The sequence below is a fragment of the Oncorhynchus mykiss genome, chromosome 7 (assembly GCF_013265735.2).
Source record: "Oncorhynchus mykiss isolate Arlee chromosome 7, USDA_OmykA_1.1, whole genome shotgun sequence".
Taxonomy (NCBI): domain Eukaryota; kingdom Metazoa; phylum Chordata; class Actinopteri; order Salmoniformes; family Salmonidae; genus Oncorhynchus; species Oncorhynchus mykiss.
The window spans coordinates 52,622,624-52,640,298 of record NC_048571.1 but is presented as its reverse complement, the minus strand read 5'-3'; the positions used below and the strand labels follow the sequence as shown (position 1 = coordinate 52,640,298).

The 17,675-nt window shown below is 40.7% G+C and overlaps 1 protein-coding gene across 1 annotated transcript in view; it reads left to right on the top strand.

Moving 5' to 3' along the window:
- camk1b (calcium/calmodulin-dependent protein kinase Ib) overlaps positions 1–17,675 on the top strand; it is a 74,967-nt gene that overhangs the window by 18,457 nt on the left and 38,835 nt on the right.

Here is a 17,675-nt window from a genome sequence, read left to right as displayed (position 1 = left end):
AAAGTGCAAGCTAAAATACTGTACATTGTCAGAGATGTAAAATTTTTATAGAGCTGACATAAGCTGTGCTATTTTGACATGTTCCCTGATGGGTGAGAACATTCTTCAGTGATGTTGTTTCCCTGCTCAGTGTGTGTGTGTGTCGACGTGTAAGCTGACCCTTGACCCAGGAAGCAGTTAGCAGAGGGACTTTGGTGCCCTTTCCCTGACTTGGAGAGAGAGAGAGAGAGAGAGGAACCAAAAACTACAGGCCATTGCTAAAGAGGAATGAGAGGTTGAGCGAGACTGAATGCCTAACATATACGAGGAGCAGACAGAGAAAAGACAGGAAACATGCAATCAGGGGACTAGCTGTAGCTCCATACAATCCGGTGTTCAGAGAGACATCCCGTGCTTGGTCAGTGCCAGTTGTAGCGTGAAGTCTGTCCTTTCAACAGCTCTGTGTTTAGGTTCGAGGGGGTCGGCCTTCTACACTAAAGTGTTGACTAATCCAGTGGACAGGGCCTTTCATTTAGCCCCGAATGGTGATGGGTGGCTCTGTTTCTCCCATCAACAGTGATGGAGAATATTGTGGGGAGAGTGTTTGTGGGTCTGTCTGCGTGTATCTGATCTAAAGAGGGTTTAATACCTGCAATGTTTTTTCCTGATTCTAAATCTAATTGATGTAAAAGAGTGGGATGTACACAGAGAGCTAATATTAATAATATGCATGTCAATCTCTCCTGCTCAAAGTGGAGGAGAGATTGACTTCATCAAGTCCAAAACAGACTATGTAAGGCGCACAGTACTACATGGAACTCTATTCCACATCAAGTAACTCATGCAAGCAGTAAAATTTGATTTAAAAAACCGATACAAAAAATACCTCATGGAACAGCGGGACTGTGAAGCAACATAGGCACAGACATATGCACTATACACACACGAACACATGGATTTTGTACTGTATACAATTGAAGTCGGAAGTTTACATACACCTTAGCCAAATACATTTAAACTCAGTTTATCACAATTCCTGACGTTTAATCCTAGTATAAATTCCCTGTTTTAGGTCAGTTAAGATCGCCAATTTATTTTAAAAATGTGAAATGTCAGAATAATAGTAGAGAGAATTATTTATTTAATATTTTATTTATTTCATATTTCTTTCAAGAGTAGCAGCTAATGGGGATTCCTAATAAATACATATTCAAACAGGCAGTAAGACGCTTGTGAGGAACTGTATTGCGATGAAGTTTAATAAAGTGTGTGTGCTCATCCCCCTCCTCTACTCCCTGTTCACCCATGGCTGCGTGGCCAAGCACGCCTCCAAATCAATCATCAACTTTGCAGATGACACAACAGTAGTTGGCTTGATTACCTACAACGATGAGACAGCCTACAGGGAGGAGGTGAGGGCTCTGGGAGTGTGGTGCCAGGAAAATAACCTCTCACTCAACGTCAACAAAACTAAGGAGATGATCGTGGACTTCAGGAAACAGCTGAGGAAGCACCTCCCTATCCACATTGATGGGACCGCAGTGGGAAAGGAGAAAGCTTCAAGTTCCTCGGAGTATACATCACTGACAAACTGAAATGGTCCACCAACATAGATAGTGTGGTGAAAACACCTAAAACCCTCAGAAACTTTTACAGATGCACATTTGAGAGCCTCCTGTCGGGCTGTATCACCGCCTGGTATGGCAACTGCACCGCAAAACTCTCCAGAGGGTGGTGCGGTCTGCCCAACGCATCACCGGGGGCAAACTTCAAGCCCTCCTGGACACCTACAGCACCCGATGCTATAGGAAGGCCAAACAGATCATCAACGACATCAACCACCCGAGCCACTGCCTGTTCACCCCGCTATCATCCAGAAGGTGAGGTCAGTACAGGTGCATCAAAGCTGGACCGAGAGACTGAAAACAGCTTCTATCTCAAGGCCTTCTATCTCAAGACCGCTAAACAGCCATCACTAGCACATCAGAGGCAGCTGCCTATAGACATAGATTAGAAATCACTGGCCACTTTTAGAAATGGATCACTAGCCACTTTAATAATCTTTAAGTATCTAGCATTACTCATATCATATGTATAAACTGTACTCCACACTATTCTATTATATTTTAGTCGCTTTTAAATTGTGTTTACATATTGCATCCCCCATTTCATATGTATATACTGTATTGTATTCTATACTACACCACTGACTGTTAAACAGCCATCTCCAGCACATCAGAGGCTGCTGCTTATAGACATAGATTAGGAATCACTAGCCACTTTAATCATGTCTCCGTATCTTGCATTACTCATCTCATATGTATAAACTGTACTCTATACTATACTACGGTATCTTAGTCACTTTAATTGTGTGTACATTTTGCATCGCCAATCTCATATGTGTATACTGTATTCTACACTATGCCACTGTATCTTAGTCCAATGCTGCTCTGACATATATGTATATATATTCTTTATCCATTCCTTACTTAGATATACGTTTATTTTGGGTGTTTGTTGTGAAACTGTTAGATATTACTTGTTAGATATCACTGCACTGTCGGAGCTAGAAACACAAGCATTTTGCTACACCCGCAATAAGATCTGCTAAACACGTGCATGTGACCAATAAAGCCTGTCTTCAGACTGCTGAATAATCTGTGTTCTGATCTCTTCTTGGTGCCTGGATAATGGAATCAGTCTAAACCTATTATCCAGTTGAGCTGTTTAAAAGGCTTTGGTGTACAGTCCTGCACGTTTCAACATGGCATTTGAAGCAATGTCACTTGGGAATGTGTTAAAAAAATTCTATGCATTTTGCTATGGATAATGCTGTGTTCTTTTCCTCAAATATAATAACTAAATGAATACTGCTAAATTCATTGTTTTGGGAATTTTCAAAAGGCCAGCATCCCGGAGTTGCCTCTTCACTGTTGATGTTGAGACTGGTGTTTTGCGGGTACTATTTAATGATGCTGCCATTTGAGGACTTGTGAGGCGTCTGTTTCTCAAACTAGACACTTTAATGTACTTGTCCTCTTGCTCAGTTGCGCACCGGGGATTCTCACTCCTCTTTCTATTCTGGTTAGAGGCAGTTTGCGCTGTTCTGTGAACGGAGTAGTACACAGTGTTGTTTGAGATTTTCAGTTTCTTGGCAATTTCTTAGCCTCAATTAGCCTTTTAAAATGATAAACTTGGATTAGCTAACACAACGTGCCATTGGAACACAATGTAGATATTCCTTAAAAATCTGCCGTTTCCAGCTACAATAGTAATTTACAATATTAACAATGTCTAAACAGTGATGTTATTTTAATGGGATTTTTTTGTTGCTTTTCTTTAAAAAAACAGGACATTTTTAAGTGACCCAAAATGTTTTAATGGTAGTGTGTATATATAATCTATAATATATAAACCTACTCATTCAAGGGTTTTTCTTCATTTTTACTATTTTCTACATTGTAGAATAATCAAAACTATGAAATAGCACATATGGAATCATGTAGTAGCCAAAAAATGGTTAACCAAATCAAAATATTTTTTATATTGGAAATTCAAAGTAGCCACCCTTTGCCTTGTGACAGCTTTGCACACTCTTGGCATTCTCTAAACCAGCTTCATGAGGAAGTCACCTGGAATGCATTTCAATTGACAGGTGTGCCTTGTTAAAAGTTAATTTGTGGAATTGATTTCCTTCTTAATGTGTTTGAGCCAAGCAGTTGTACTGTGACAAGGTAGGGGTGGTATACAGAAGATAGCCCTATTTGGTAAAAGACCAAGTCCATATTATGGCAAGAAAAGCTCCAGTAAGCAAAGAGAAATTACAGTCATTACTAAAAGACATGAAGGTCAGTCAATCCTGAAAATGTCAAGAACTTTGAAAGATTCTTCACGTGCAGTCGCAAAAACAGTCAAGCTTTATGATGAAACTGGATCTCATGATGACCGACACAGGAAGGAAGACCCAGAGTTACCTCTGCTGCAGAGGATAAGTTCATTAGAGTTACCAGCCTCAGAAATTGCATCCCAAATAAATGCTTCACTGAGTTCAAGTAACAGACACATCTCATCATTTACTGTTCAGAGGAGACTGTGTGAATCAGGCCCTCATGGTCAAATTGCTGCAAAGAAACCACTACTAAAGGACACCAATAATAAGAAGAGACTTGGTTGGGCCAAGAATCACGAGCAAAGGACATTAGACCTGAGGGAATCTGTCCTTTGGTCTGATGATCTCCACATGTGTGGTTCCCACCATGAAGCATGGAGGAGGAGGTGTGATGGTGTTGGGATGCTTTGCTAGTGACGCTGTCTGGGATTTATTTACAATTCAAGGCAGACTTAACCAGCATGGCTACCACAGCATTCTGCAGCGATACACCATCCCATCTGGTTTGCGCTTAGTGGGACTATAATTTGTTTTTCAACAGAACAATGACCCAACATACCTCCAGGCTGTGTAAGGGCTATTTGACCAAGAAGGAGAGTGATGGAGTGCTGCATCAGATAACCTGGCCTCCACAATCACGTGACCTCAACCCAATTGAGATGGTTTGGGATGAGTTGGACCGCAGAGTGAAGGAAAAGCAGCCGACAAGTGCTCAGAGTATGTGGGAACTCCTTCATTCCAGGTGAAGCTGGTTGAGAGAATGCCAAGAGTGTGCAAAGCTGTCATCAAGGTAAAGGGTGGCTACTTTGAAGAATTGAAAATCTGAAATATTATTTTATTTGTTTATTACTTTTTTGGTTACTACATGATTCCATATGTGTTATTTCATAGTTCTGATATCTTCACTATTATTATACAATGAAGAAAAGAGTAAAAACGAAGAAAAACCCTTGAATGAGTAGGTGTGTCCAAACTTTTGACTGGCACTGTATCTTTTTTTTACTCTCCTCTGTTTACAATGGCAGAACAATTCCTGGTGTTATCTCTACACTGCTAGTCTCTTATTTGACACTATTTGCATCCTTTACATTCATAGCTTCTGTTAGTTCTAGCTTGAGCCTACTCTATTTTGTGTGAAGTGTCATGTTTTTTGTGAATCACAAAGAAACCAGGAGGATATTATCTATATTTTATTATTAAAGAATGTCCTTTGCCATGCAGTTTCTATTCTAAATATCAGGTAAATGTTTTCCAAATAAAGGATAACAATATGAGTATTTCCTCGTATGTTTATTTTATTTTATTTATTTCACCTTTATTTAACCAAGTAGTTAAGTTGAGAACAAGTTCTCATTTACAATTGCGACCTGGCCAAGATAAAGCAAAGCAGTTCGACACATACAACGACACAGAGTTACACATGGAGTAAAACAAACATACAGTCAATAATACAGTAGAAACAAGTCTATAAACGATGTGAGCAAATGAGGTGAGATAAGGGAGGTAAAGGCAAAAAAAAGGCCATGGTGGCAAAGTAAATACAATATAGCAAGTAAAACACTGGAATAGTAGATTTGCAGTGGAAGAATGTGCAAAGTAGAAATAAAAATAATGGGGTGCAAAGGAGCAAAATAAATAAATAAAATAAAATAAATACAGTAGGGAAAGAGGTAGTTGTTTGGGCTAAATTATAGGTGGGCTATGTACAGGTGCAGTAATCTGTGAGCTGCTCTGACAGCTGGTGCTTAGAGCTAGTAAGGGAGATAATTGTTTCCAGTTTCAGAGATTTTTGTAGTTTGTTCCAGTCATTGGCAGCAGAGAACTGGAAGGAGAGGCGGCCAAAGAAAGAATTGGTTTTGGGGGTGACCAGAGAGATATACCTGCTGGAGCGCGTGCTACAGGTGGGTGATGCTATGGTGACCAGCGAGCTGAGATAAGGGGGGACTTTACCTAGCAGGGTCTTGTAGATGACATGGAGCCAGTGGGTTTGGCGACGAGTATGAAGCGAGGGCCAGCCAACGAGAGCGTACAGGTCGCAATGGTGGGTAGTATATGGGGCTTTGGTGACAAAACGGATTGCACTGTGATAGACTGCATCCAATTTGTTGAGTAGGGTATTGGAGGCTATTTTGTAAATGACATCGCCGAAGTCGAGGATTGGTAGGATGGTCAGTTTTACCAGGGTATGTTTGGCAGCACGAGTGAAGGATGCTTTGTTGCGAAATAGGAAGCCAATTCTACATTTAACTTTGGATTGGAGATGTTTGATGTGGGTCTGGAACGAGAGTTTACAGTCTAACCAGACACCTAGGTATTTGTAGTTGTCCACGTATTCTAAGTCAGAGCCGTCCAGAGTAGTGATGTTGGACAGGCGGGCAGGTGCAGGCAGCGATCGGTTGAAGAGCATGCATTTAGTTTGACTTGTATTTAAGAGCAATTGGAGGCCACGGAAGGAGAGTTGTATGGCATTGAAGCTTGCCTGGAGGGTTAGTTAACACAGTGTCCAAAGAAGGGCCAGAAGTATACAGAATGGTGTCGTCTGCGTAGAGGTGGATCAGAGAATCACCAGCAGCAAGAGCGACATCATTGATGTATACAGAAAAGAGAGTCGGTCCAAGAATTGAACCCTGTGGCACCCCCATAGAGACTGCCAGAGGTCCGAACAGCAGACCCTCCGATTTGACACACTGAACTCTATCAGAGAAGTAGTTGGTGAACCAGGCGAGGCAATCATTTGAGAAACCAAGGCTGTCGAGTCTGCCGATGAGGATGTGGTGATTGACAGGGTCGAAAGGCTTGGCCAGATCAATGAATACGGCTGCACAGTAATGTTTCTTATCGATGGCGGTTAAGATATCGTTTAGGACCTTGAGCGTGGCTGAGGTGCACCCATGACCAGCTCTGAAACCAGATTGCATAGCAGAGAAGGTATGGTGAGATTCGAAATGGTCGGTAATCTGTTTGATGACTTGACTTTCGAAGACCTTAGAAAGGCAGGGTAGGATAGATATAGGTCTGTAGCAGTTTTGGTCAAGAGTGTCCCCCCACCTTTGAAGAGGGGGATGACCGCAGTTGCTTTCCAATCTTTGGGAATCTCAGACGACACGAAAGAGAGGTTGAACAGGCTAGTAATAGGGGTGGCAATAGTTTCTGCAGATAATTTTTTAGAAAGAAAGGGTTCAGATTGTCTTGATTGAGATTGATTTGTAGGGGTCCAGATTTTGCAGCTCTTTCAGAACATCAGCTGACTGGATTTGGGAGAAGGAGAAATGGGGAAGGCTTGGGCAAGTTGCTGTGGGGGGTGCAGTGCTGTTGACCGGGGTAGGGGGTAGCCAGGTGTAAAGCATGGCCGGCCGTAGAAAAATGCTTATTGAAATTCTCAATTATAGTGGATTTATCAGTGGTGACAGTTTTTCCCCTCTTCAGTGCAGTGGGCAGCTGGGAGGAGGTGTTCTTATTCTCCATGGACTTTACAGTGTCCCAGAACTTTTTTGAGTTAGTGTTGCAGGAAGCAAATTTCTGCTTGAAAAAGCTAGCCTTGGCTTTTCTAACTGCCTGTGTATAATGGTTTCTAGCTTCCCTGAAAAGCTGCATATCACGGGGGCTGTTCAATGCTAATGCAGAACGCCATAGGATGTTTTTGTGTTGGTTAAGGTCAGTCAGGTCTGGGGAGAACCAAGGGCTATATCTGTTCCTGGTTCTAAATTTCTTGAATGGGGCATGCTAATTTAAGATGGTTAGGAAGGCATTTAATAAAATAACCAGGCATCCTTTACTGACGGGATGAGATCAATATCCATCCAGGATACCCCGGCCAGGTCGATTAGAAAGGCCTGCTCGCTGAAGTGTTTCAGGGAGCGTTTGACAGTGATGAGTGGAGGTCGTTTGACTGCTGACCCATTACGGATGCAGGCAATGAGGCAGTGATCGCTGAGGTCTTGGTTGAAGACAGCAGAGGTGTATTTAGAGGGCAAGTTGGTTAGGATGTTAACCATGAGGGTGCCCGTGTTTACGGCTTTGGGGAGGTACCTGGTAGGTTCATTGATAATTTGTGTGAGATTGAGGGCATCAAGCTTAGATTGTAGGATGGCTGAGGTGTTAAGCATGTTCCAGTTTAGGTCGCCTAGCAGCACGAGCTCTGAAGATAGATGGGGGGCAATCAGTTCACATATGGTGTCCAGAGCACAGCTGGGGGCAGAGGGTGGTCTATAGCAGGCAGCACCGTTGCAGCAACGGTGAGAGACTTGTTTTTAGAGAGGTGGATTTTTAAAAGTAGAAGTTCAAATTGTTTGGGTACAGACCTGGATAGTAGGACAGAACTCTGCAGGCTATCTTTGCAGTAGATTGCAACATCCCCCCCCCCTTTGGCAGTTATATCTTGTCTGAAAATGTTGTAGTTTGGGATGAAAATTTCAGAATTTTTGGTGGTCTTCCTAAGCCAGGATTCAGACACAGCTAGAACATCCGGGTTGGCAGAGTGTGCTAAAGCAGTGAATAAAACAAACTTAGGCTGGAGGCCTAAGGAGGCCTAATGTTAACATGCATGAAACCAAGGCTATTACGGTTACAGAATTCATCAAAAGAGAGCGCCTGGGGAATAGGAGTGCAGCTAGGCACTGCAGGGCCTGGATTCACCTCTCCATCACCAGAGGAAAATAGGAGTAGGATAAGGGTACGGCTAAAAGCAATGAGAATTGGTCGTCTAGAACGTCTGGAACAGAGAGTAAAAGGAGGTTTTTGGGGGCGATAAAATAGCTTCAAGGTATAATGTACAGACAAAGGAATGGTAGGATGTGAATACAGTGGAGCTAAACCTAGGTATTGAGTGATGATGAGAGAGATATTGTCTCTAGAAAAATAATTGAAACTAGGAGATGTCATCGCATGTGTGGGTGGTGGAACTAATAGGTTGGATAAGGTATAGTGAGCAGGACTAGAGGCTCTACAGTGAAATAAGCCAATAAATACTAAACCAGAACAGCAATGGACAAGGCATATTGACATTAAGGAGAGGCATGCTTAGTCGAGTGATCAAAAGGGTCCAGTGAGTAGTGAGGTTGGTTGGGGTCACGGCGATTCAGACAGCTAGCCGGGCCATCGTTAGCAAGCTAGCATAGGATGGAGGTCTGTTTTTAGCCACCTCGTGCGTTTCCGTCGGTAGGATTAGTGGGGTTCCGTGTGGTAGAGGGGATCAATCCAATTCGCAAAAAAAATAATTACACACATATATATATATAAATAAAAAAAATAGATCTAGTTATAGAGGCCCAAGAAAAAAAAGAAAAAAATGTCTGGTGACAGTGCAAATATACTGGAATGGTAAAGCCTTATTGATACATTAGCACTGAGCGATGAACTGTTCCAATGAAACAGGGTGTTTACATAAGGTGCACTGACATTAGACATACATTATTTGAATTTTCCATTAAGTACACACTTGATCCCTGTTAATGAGGATTTAAACATCATCCATAACACAGTTTACCTAATGTATCCCAATGACACCTTGTGTTCCCGATGGTCCTATGTTGGTGCCGGTATAAGTATTTGATTGGGATATTTCTACCACAGTGCTTGTCTCATTCCTATCATCGTGATGTTGGTCAAACATTTTGGGTAAACCCCCTTTTCTCTTTACTTCAGTTGTTACACATTTTTTAGATAAAGTTGTGTATGTGACGAGTATGTTCAGGTTTCCTTTCCTCCATATCCCCTGGTCTGCCGATGTGGTTGTCCGCCTGTTTATGGAAAGATCACCAGCTCACCAGGATGTCAGCTAAGAGTTCCCTGTTGGCTGGTTGTCTTAGCAACAGGAGGAGACACTTTCCATATGGACTCTAACAATCACTATGGAAACAAAGTTTGTATTTGCTATTAATAATCCTGGTGTGTGATTGTGTGAGCATTGTGAGGGGTGGTGAAGTCCCCTCATTGTATACACTGTTGAATGTCTCTGCTAGGAGCAAAGCTGAATTCCTGGAGACTCCCTCTTTGACGTTCTTTCACAAATAGGCCTTATAAGGGATGTGTGTGTGTGCGTGCGTGTGTGTGACTCCCCTCCCACCCTCCACCCCCTCATGCCATCCCTTTGTAGCAGAAATTCTCTGATCATGGCCTCAGTTTGTGTCCTCGGCTGTGTTTTGATCTTATTCAGCCCCACTCCACAACACAATAGCTGACTGATCAATCTGCCCTTAACAAGTTCAATGAATGGATGTATCTGTTATTTTTCTCATTCATAGTAATGAAGCACTCTAATGACAAAACATTTAAATAATTGAAATTCTAATTCAGGCCATTGTCTACCACCTACCCACTGATGTATTCTGTCACACAGAGGGAGGCTGATGAGGCTTATTGGGGAGAACAGCTTCCTTGCTACTCACTGTCTTGGTCCACATTGAAACAGGTACTGATGTGCCTCTGATAGGATGTATTGAGTCCCATTAAGTGAATATTTGTTAGTACTGGTAATGAATGTGACTTAATGTGGAGAGTTTGTAAAGGTGACTTTGAAAAATGCCTTTTCAATGATAAACTGTGTTTGTGTGTGTGTGTGTGTGTGTGTGTGTGTGTGTGTGTTAATCTGTGTTGTTGTGTGTATGTGTGAGTGTCCTGCTGCTGCCGCCTGTGTTTCTGTAATTTAAACAGATCTGGTTAAATGATGCACACACAGTTAACATCACTACAACTAGGACTGGACGATATGGCCTAAAAATCATATCTCAATTTGTTTTTAAACGTATTGCCGATTCACAATATATATACTGATAAAACAACAATTGTATAACAACCCTTATTTATATATATATATATATATATATATATATTTATATATATATATATATATATATATATATATATATATATAAATATATATATATATATATATATAAATAAGGGTTGTTATACAATTAAAGGTCAAATACACTGCATTTCAAATAGTCAGCAATAATCTAATGAATTCAGGATTTGTGAAGTTATACCTAGTCTAAATAAAAGTATAAGACCAGCTAATAATGTCATTTTTATATCGAAATAGTTTAACCTACTGTTTTTGTTGCAATAATCACTGATCTGTAGTGCGTATGGCCCAGTACATCACTGGGGCCAAGCTTCCTGCCATCCAGGACCTCTATACCAGGCGGTGTCATAGGAAGGCTCTAAAAATGTCAAAGACAGCCACTCTAGTCATAGACTGTTCTCTCTGCTACAGCACGGCAAGCGGTACCAGAACACCAAGTTTAGGTCCAAAAGGCTCCTTACCAGCTTCTACCCCCAAGCTATAAGACTGCTAAATAGTTAATCAAATGGCTACCCAAATCACTTTATCTCTACCTACAGTGGTTTCTCCTTTAAAAATCCCGCATGAGGGAGCGTAATCATCGCCTGACACTAATTAGCATAATGCAACGGACATAAATATTAATAGAAAATATTCCTATTCATGAAAATCACAAATGAAATATATTGAGACACAGTTTATCGTTTTGTTAATCACCCTGTCATCTCAGATTTTCAAAATATGCTTTACAGCCAAAGCTAGACAAGCATTTGTGTAAGTTTATCGATAGCATAGCATTTTGTCCAGCTAGCAGCAGGTAACTTGGTCACGGAAATCAGAAAAGCAATCAAATTAAATTGTTTACCTTTGATGAGCTTCGGATGTTTTCACTCACGAGACTCCCAGTTAGATAGCCAATGTTCCTTTTTTCCAAAAATAATATTTTTGTAGGCGAAATAGCTCCGTTTGTTCTTCACGTTTGGCTGAGAAATTGCCCGGAAATTGCAGTCACGAAAACGGCAAAAAATATTCCAAATTAGCTCCATAATATCGACAGAAACATGGCAAACGCTGTTTATAATCAAGCCTCAAGGTGTTTTTCAAATATCTATTCGATAACATATCCATCAGGACAATTAGTTTTTCAGTAGGACCGATTGGAGTAATGGCTAGCCCTGTATTTTACACGAGAACACTCTGGGAGCATCAGGTGACCACTTGCGCAATGTAGCCGCTTACGGGTATTCTTCAACATAAATGCGTAAAACTACGTCACAATGCTGTAGACACCTTTGGGAATACGGAGAAAGAGTAATCTGGTTGACGCATAGGAACGCAGCGCTTTCAAAACATGAGGCACTTCCGGATTGGATTTTTCTCAGGCTTTCGCCTGCAACATCAGTTCTGTTATACTCACAGACAATATTTTTTACAGTTTTGGAAACTTTAGAGTGTTTTCTATCCTAAGCTGTCAATTATATGCATATTCTAGCATCTTGTCCGGGAATATTTTTTTTCCAAAAATGAAAATACGGCCCCCTAGTCACAACAGGTTAAGCCTTGTTTTTTTATTCTAACACGGTCAGTCATCATAATCATCAGGAGGTGAAATGCAAAACTGACCTTGGATCCTTAACTCTGTGACTACTACATCTATATCTGTATTTCAATGTAAAGCATCTCTTACATAATAATTCCTGTTGAACCGACCAAGTGACCTTTCACCTAAGATCATGCTGTGCCCTCTGTATCTGCCAGTTCAGATGCGGGAGGGGTTCACCAACACAGCTGATATAACCTAGAGGATTTAGGGAGAAGGGGGAGAGGGATGAAGTGAAGGAGAGAAACGGTTATTGTGTGCGTGAGTGGTCTCACCTGGTGTCCACACTAAGTGGCTACAGAGTACTTTATGCTGAAAAACAGACACGAGGACAAACAATAGAAGATAATGTCAATAGAAGATACTGTATGTGACGCAGACACCTATCAGAGTGTACGTGAAACATTTAAATATAGAGGGCTATGTGTCTCACCACTTGGTTTTTGCAAGGCTAACCCCCAGGGAAATCATGACTTGGCAGCAACAGATAGCCCAGTGAAAATGGCTGTGTTTATGTGGTGTAAATCTGAAAATTAGCAGCTGACATCTTAAGGGTTTTTTAATTAATACATGTGAGACAGGTTCCATGTACAACAAAACAGGCAGAGAGGAAGAGAGAAAAACACAGAACAGTTTAATTACCTCTGGTTATGGAGACTTTTGCCAGCAATAAAGTGTCCATGGCCTGTTCCTTGGACAGTGAACATCTGGCAATATCTACATTTTCGACCCCATATGACGTGGCCTGCAAGATAGTTAGATTAATTTAACTTAAAATGGTGAGAACAGGCGTTCGTAGCTGAATGCTTTTGGTTAGCTTGAGAATAATAATTGCATGATTTATCATTCCACGGTATGTATGTATGTAATGTCGTAGAATGTTATGAACCAACACTGAATCGTAGGAGCTAACTACTAGCAATGTAAAAGTTGGACGGAAGAACGCCCAGTGCTGCCTACCTGAGATGTCATCATCACACAGTCCTTCTTTGTAGGTGTCCGCTATGACTTCCTTTGTGTCGGAAAAAAGTTGCTTTCAGAACAATTATTTTTGATTGAATTTAAAAAAAAGTTTTGCTCTTGACAATTAGACAAATGTACCTCCATAGTATATAACAATTTGCCTGTGAATAACCACACCCATACAAACGTGCTACTGTATGCAAAATTCTTGACGCACAACCAAAGATGCTGCCATATCCTGCCAGCATGCCCTGAGCCACTCAAGCGCAGAATGATGACGTGTGGAAGAGGGAAAGGAACGAGATGGGAACAACAACAATTTGTTGCAAGTTGGGGAGGGGGGCTAATAGCTGAACAATAGGACTATTCAACCTTTACTAAAGAATAGTCTATTAGCCGAGCTAGCTGTGAAAACCCCCCCTCCTATCACAGACCAGATTTGCCCTAACGACCAAGGGGTAGCTTGCTACTCAATGTAATAAAGTAATGCCTTTTCAAATAAGTTACCTTTCACGTTATGTTGGCTGACAATTTGTTAGCTATTTTTTCCTTACAAACCATATAGCATATAATTACAGCAGTATGTACCGGTATGTTAGCTAGCTACCTAATGTTAGTAGTTATACATCTAACTACCCAACGTTTATTGACTTGATTATTCCCGTCATTCTTAGCTTAGGTAAATGGTATAGTTGTTGTGTGTTCTCAATGGACTTGCACTCAATGGGTGCTTTCGTAAATTCGCTCTGGTTATCTACACCGATTTCAGAGCATTCTCATCTGAGTGTGCCAGAGCGCAGAATAATTCATTTACAAGCGCTCATCACCCATTGAATATTGCCGTTGTCAGTAAACGTTGGCAAAAAAGCGTAATTAAATTGTTTTCAGCAGCACAGTTACAGTCACCAACTCGCTGGTTAACACGAAAACTGCCTTACCAGCTCTGCTAGTGCGAGTTAAATGGTCAGACTGGTCTCATTTGTGTCTGGAAGTAGCTAGCAAGCTAGCCAACGTTAGCTTGGGTGCTTGACTGCCGATGTAAGGCCAGAATGCTCAAATCAACCCAACTCTTCGGCCCGAACGTCCAGTGTGCGGCCCGAGAGCGAAACGGTCTGAATTTACAAACTGACAATGCTCTGAATTTATGAGTGTCACGTTGTACAGCTCCATATTTTCTGTTCCGTCCTAACGGAAACCCAGAGGGTTTTTAATTTCTCATGGAATAGAAACACCATAATATTAATAAAGTTAATTTTGTTTGGACACACCTACTCATTCCAGGAATTTTCTTTATTTTTTCTATTTTCTACATTGTAGAAAAATAGTGAAGACATCACAACTATGAAATAACACCGGTCTCCCGTGTTTCTGTAGTACAGACATGGCCTGCTCTCTATGTTTTCTACAGTATGTATTGTAGACTGCACAGTCGCCCAATAAACTAATACACATTTCGTTAACTTCTTGATGCGCCCATCCCGTTAGCGGGATCATTTTCATCAGCATCCGAATTGAATGCCCTGAGTGCAGGGCGCCAAATTCGAATGAAATTACTAAAAATATTTAATTTTCATAAAATTACAAGTGCAATATAGCAAAACACAGCTTAGCTTGTTGTTAATCCACCTGGTGTGTCAGATTTCAGATTTTCAAGCTTTTCGGCGAAAGCATACCAAACGTTTATGTAAGGACATCTCTCTCAGTAGACAAAATATTACAAACAGCTGGCAGCCAAGTAGATTGGTCACGTAAGTCAGAAAAGCAATAGAATTAATCGCTTACCTTTGATGATCTTCGGATGTTTGCACTCACGAGACTCCCAGTTACACAATAAATGTTCCTTTTGTTCCATAAAGATTATTTTTATATTCAAAATACCTCCATTTGGTTGGCGCATTATGTTCAGAAATCCAAAGGCTCAAGCGGTCACGACATCGCAGACGAAAATTTCAAATAGTATCCGTAATGTTCGTAGAAACATGTCAAACGTTTTTATAATCAATCCTCAGGTTGTTTTTACAATATATAATCAATAATATTTCAACCGGGACTGTACCTTCTTCAATAGGAGAGAGATGTCCGCTCCAAACTGTATCTCATGCAAAACGCTGCTGGCACCCAGCCATACAATGACGCGACGTGATCTTTCTCGTTCATTTTTTCAAAATAAAAGCCAGAAACTATGTCTAAAGACTGTTCACACCATGGGGAAGCCATAGGAAAAGGAATCTGGTTGATATCCCTTTAAATGGAGCGAAGGCAGGCTATGGAACAGAGAGCTTTCAGGAAAAACAACACTTCCGGGTTGGATTTTCCTCAGGTTTTCACCTGCAATATCAGTTCTGTTATACTCACAGACAATATTTGGACAGTTTTGGAAACTTTAGAGTGTTTTCTATCATAATCTGACAATTATATGCATATTCTAGATTCTGGGCCTGAGAAATAGGCAGTTTCATTTGGGTACGTTTTTCATCCAAACATCAAAATACTGCCCCCTACACTCAAGAGGTTAATAAAATTAATGATTAAAAAATACTCTTTCAAAATGCAGATGTTGATTTAGTTATGTATCCATAATGAATTACTATGGGAATAAATATCACTGATTTACAGAAATATTGGAACAAAGATGTTTAATGAAGGCAAACAATTTAGAATCCTCCAATAATGTAGCCTACTCCCGACCATCACGTTGTACAGCACCATATTTTCCATTCCATCCTAACGGAAACCCTGAGGGTTTCATTTTCCTCTGAATAGAAACACCATAATATTAACCAAATTAATTAAGCCACATTTCTTAAAATCAATCCCATATACTATGTTATTACAAAAACTGTTTTAAATTCTCTGGTAATGCCCATTTGGAATACTATCAAATGCTTCTCAAAGATGCCCTCTGGTTGTCAAACTAGCAATAACAGAAAAAATGGCAGACTATTAAATTATGTGCCACAGAATGCTGCTGTAGCACGCAAGGTGTGCCGCAGTATGACACAACTTTTAAAGGAGGAACGACTGTACATGTACATATTACCTCACCTCAACTGACCTGTACCCCCGCACATTGACTCGTTACTGGTACCCCCTGTATATAGACTAGAGGTCGAGCGATTAATCGGAATGGCCGATTAATTAGGGCCGATTTCAAGTTTTCATAACAATTTTTGGGCGCCGATTTCCAATTATTAAAAAATATATATACATATTATTATTATTTTTAATACCTTTTATTTAACTAGGCAAGTCAGTTTAAGAACACATTCTTATTTTCAATGACTGCCTAGGAACTGTGGGGTAACTGCCTTGTTCAGGGGCAGAACGACAGATTTTCACCTTGTCAGCTCAGGGGTTCCAATCTTGCAAACGCACAGTTAACTAGTCCAACGCTCTAACCATTGCACTCCACGAGTAGCCTGCCTGTTACACGAATGTAGTAGAAGCCAAGGTAAATTGCTAGCTAGCATTAAACTTATCTTATAAAAAACAATCAATCATAATCACTAGTTATAACTACTAATCCAGTTTAGCAGGCAATATTAACCAGGTGAAATTGTGTAATTTCTCTTGCGTTCATTGCACGCAGAGTCAGGGTATATGCAACAGTTTGGGCTGCCTGGCCCATTGCGAACTAATTTGCCAGTATTTAACGTAATTATGACATACATTGAAGGTTGTGCAATGTAACAAGAATATTTAGACGGAGGGATGCCACCTGTTAGATAAAATACAGAACGGTTCCGTATTTCACTGAAATAATAAACATTTTGTTTGCGAAAAGATAGTTTCCGGATTCGATCATATTAATGACCAAAGGCTCGTATTTCTGTGTGTTATTATGTTATAATTAAGTCTGATTTGATAGAGCAGTCTGATTGAGCCGCAGCAGGCCCGTAATCATTCATTCAAACAGCACATTAGTGCGTTTTGCCAGCAGCTCTTCGCAAGCACAGCGCTGTTTATGACTTCAAGCCTATCAGCCTAATTGCTGGTGTAACCAATGTGAAATGGCTAGCTAGTTAGCTGGGTGTGCGCTAATACTGTTTCAAACGTCATTCACTTTTAGATTTGAAGTAGTTATTCCCCTTGTGCTGCAAGGGCCGCGGCTTTTGTGGAGCGATGGGTAACGATGCTTCAAGTGTGGCTGTTGTCGATGTGTTCCTGGTTCGAGCCCAGGTAGGGGCGAGGAGGGGGACGGAAGCTATACTGTTACACTGGCAATACTATAGTGCCTATAAGAACATCCTATAGTCAAAGGTATATGAAATACAAATGGTATAGAGAGAAATAGTCCTATAAATACTATATTAACTACAACCTAAAACCTCTTACCTTGAAATATTGAAGTCTCATGTTAAAAGGAACCACCAACTTTCATATGTTCTCATATCCTGAGCAAGGAACTTAAACGTTAGCTTTTTTACATGGCACACATTTTTACATGGCACATATTACTT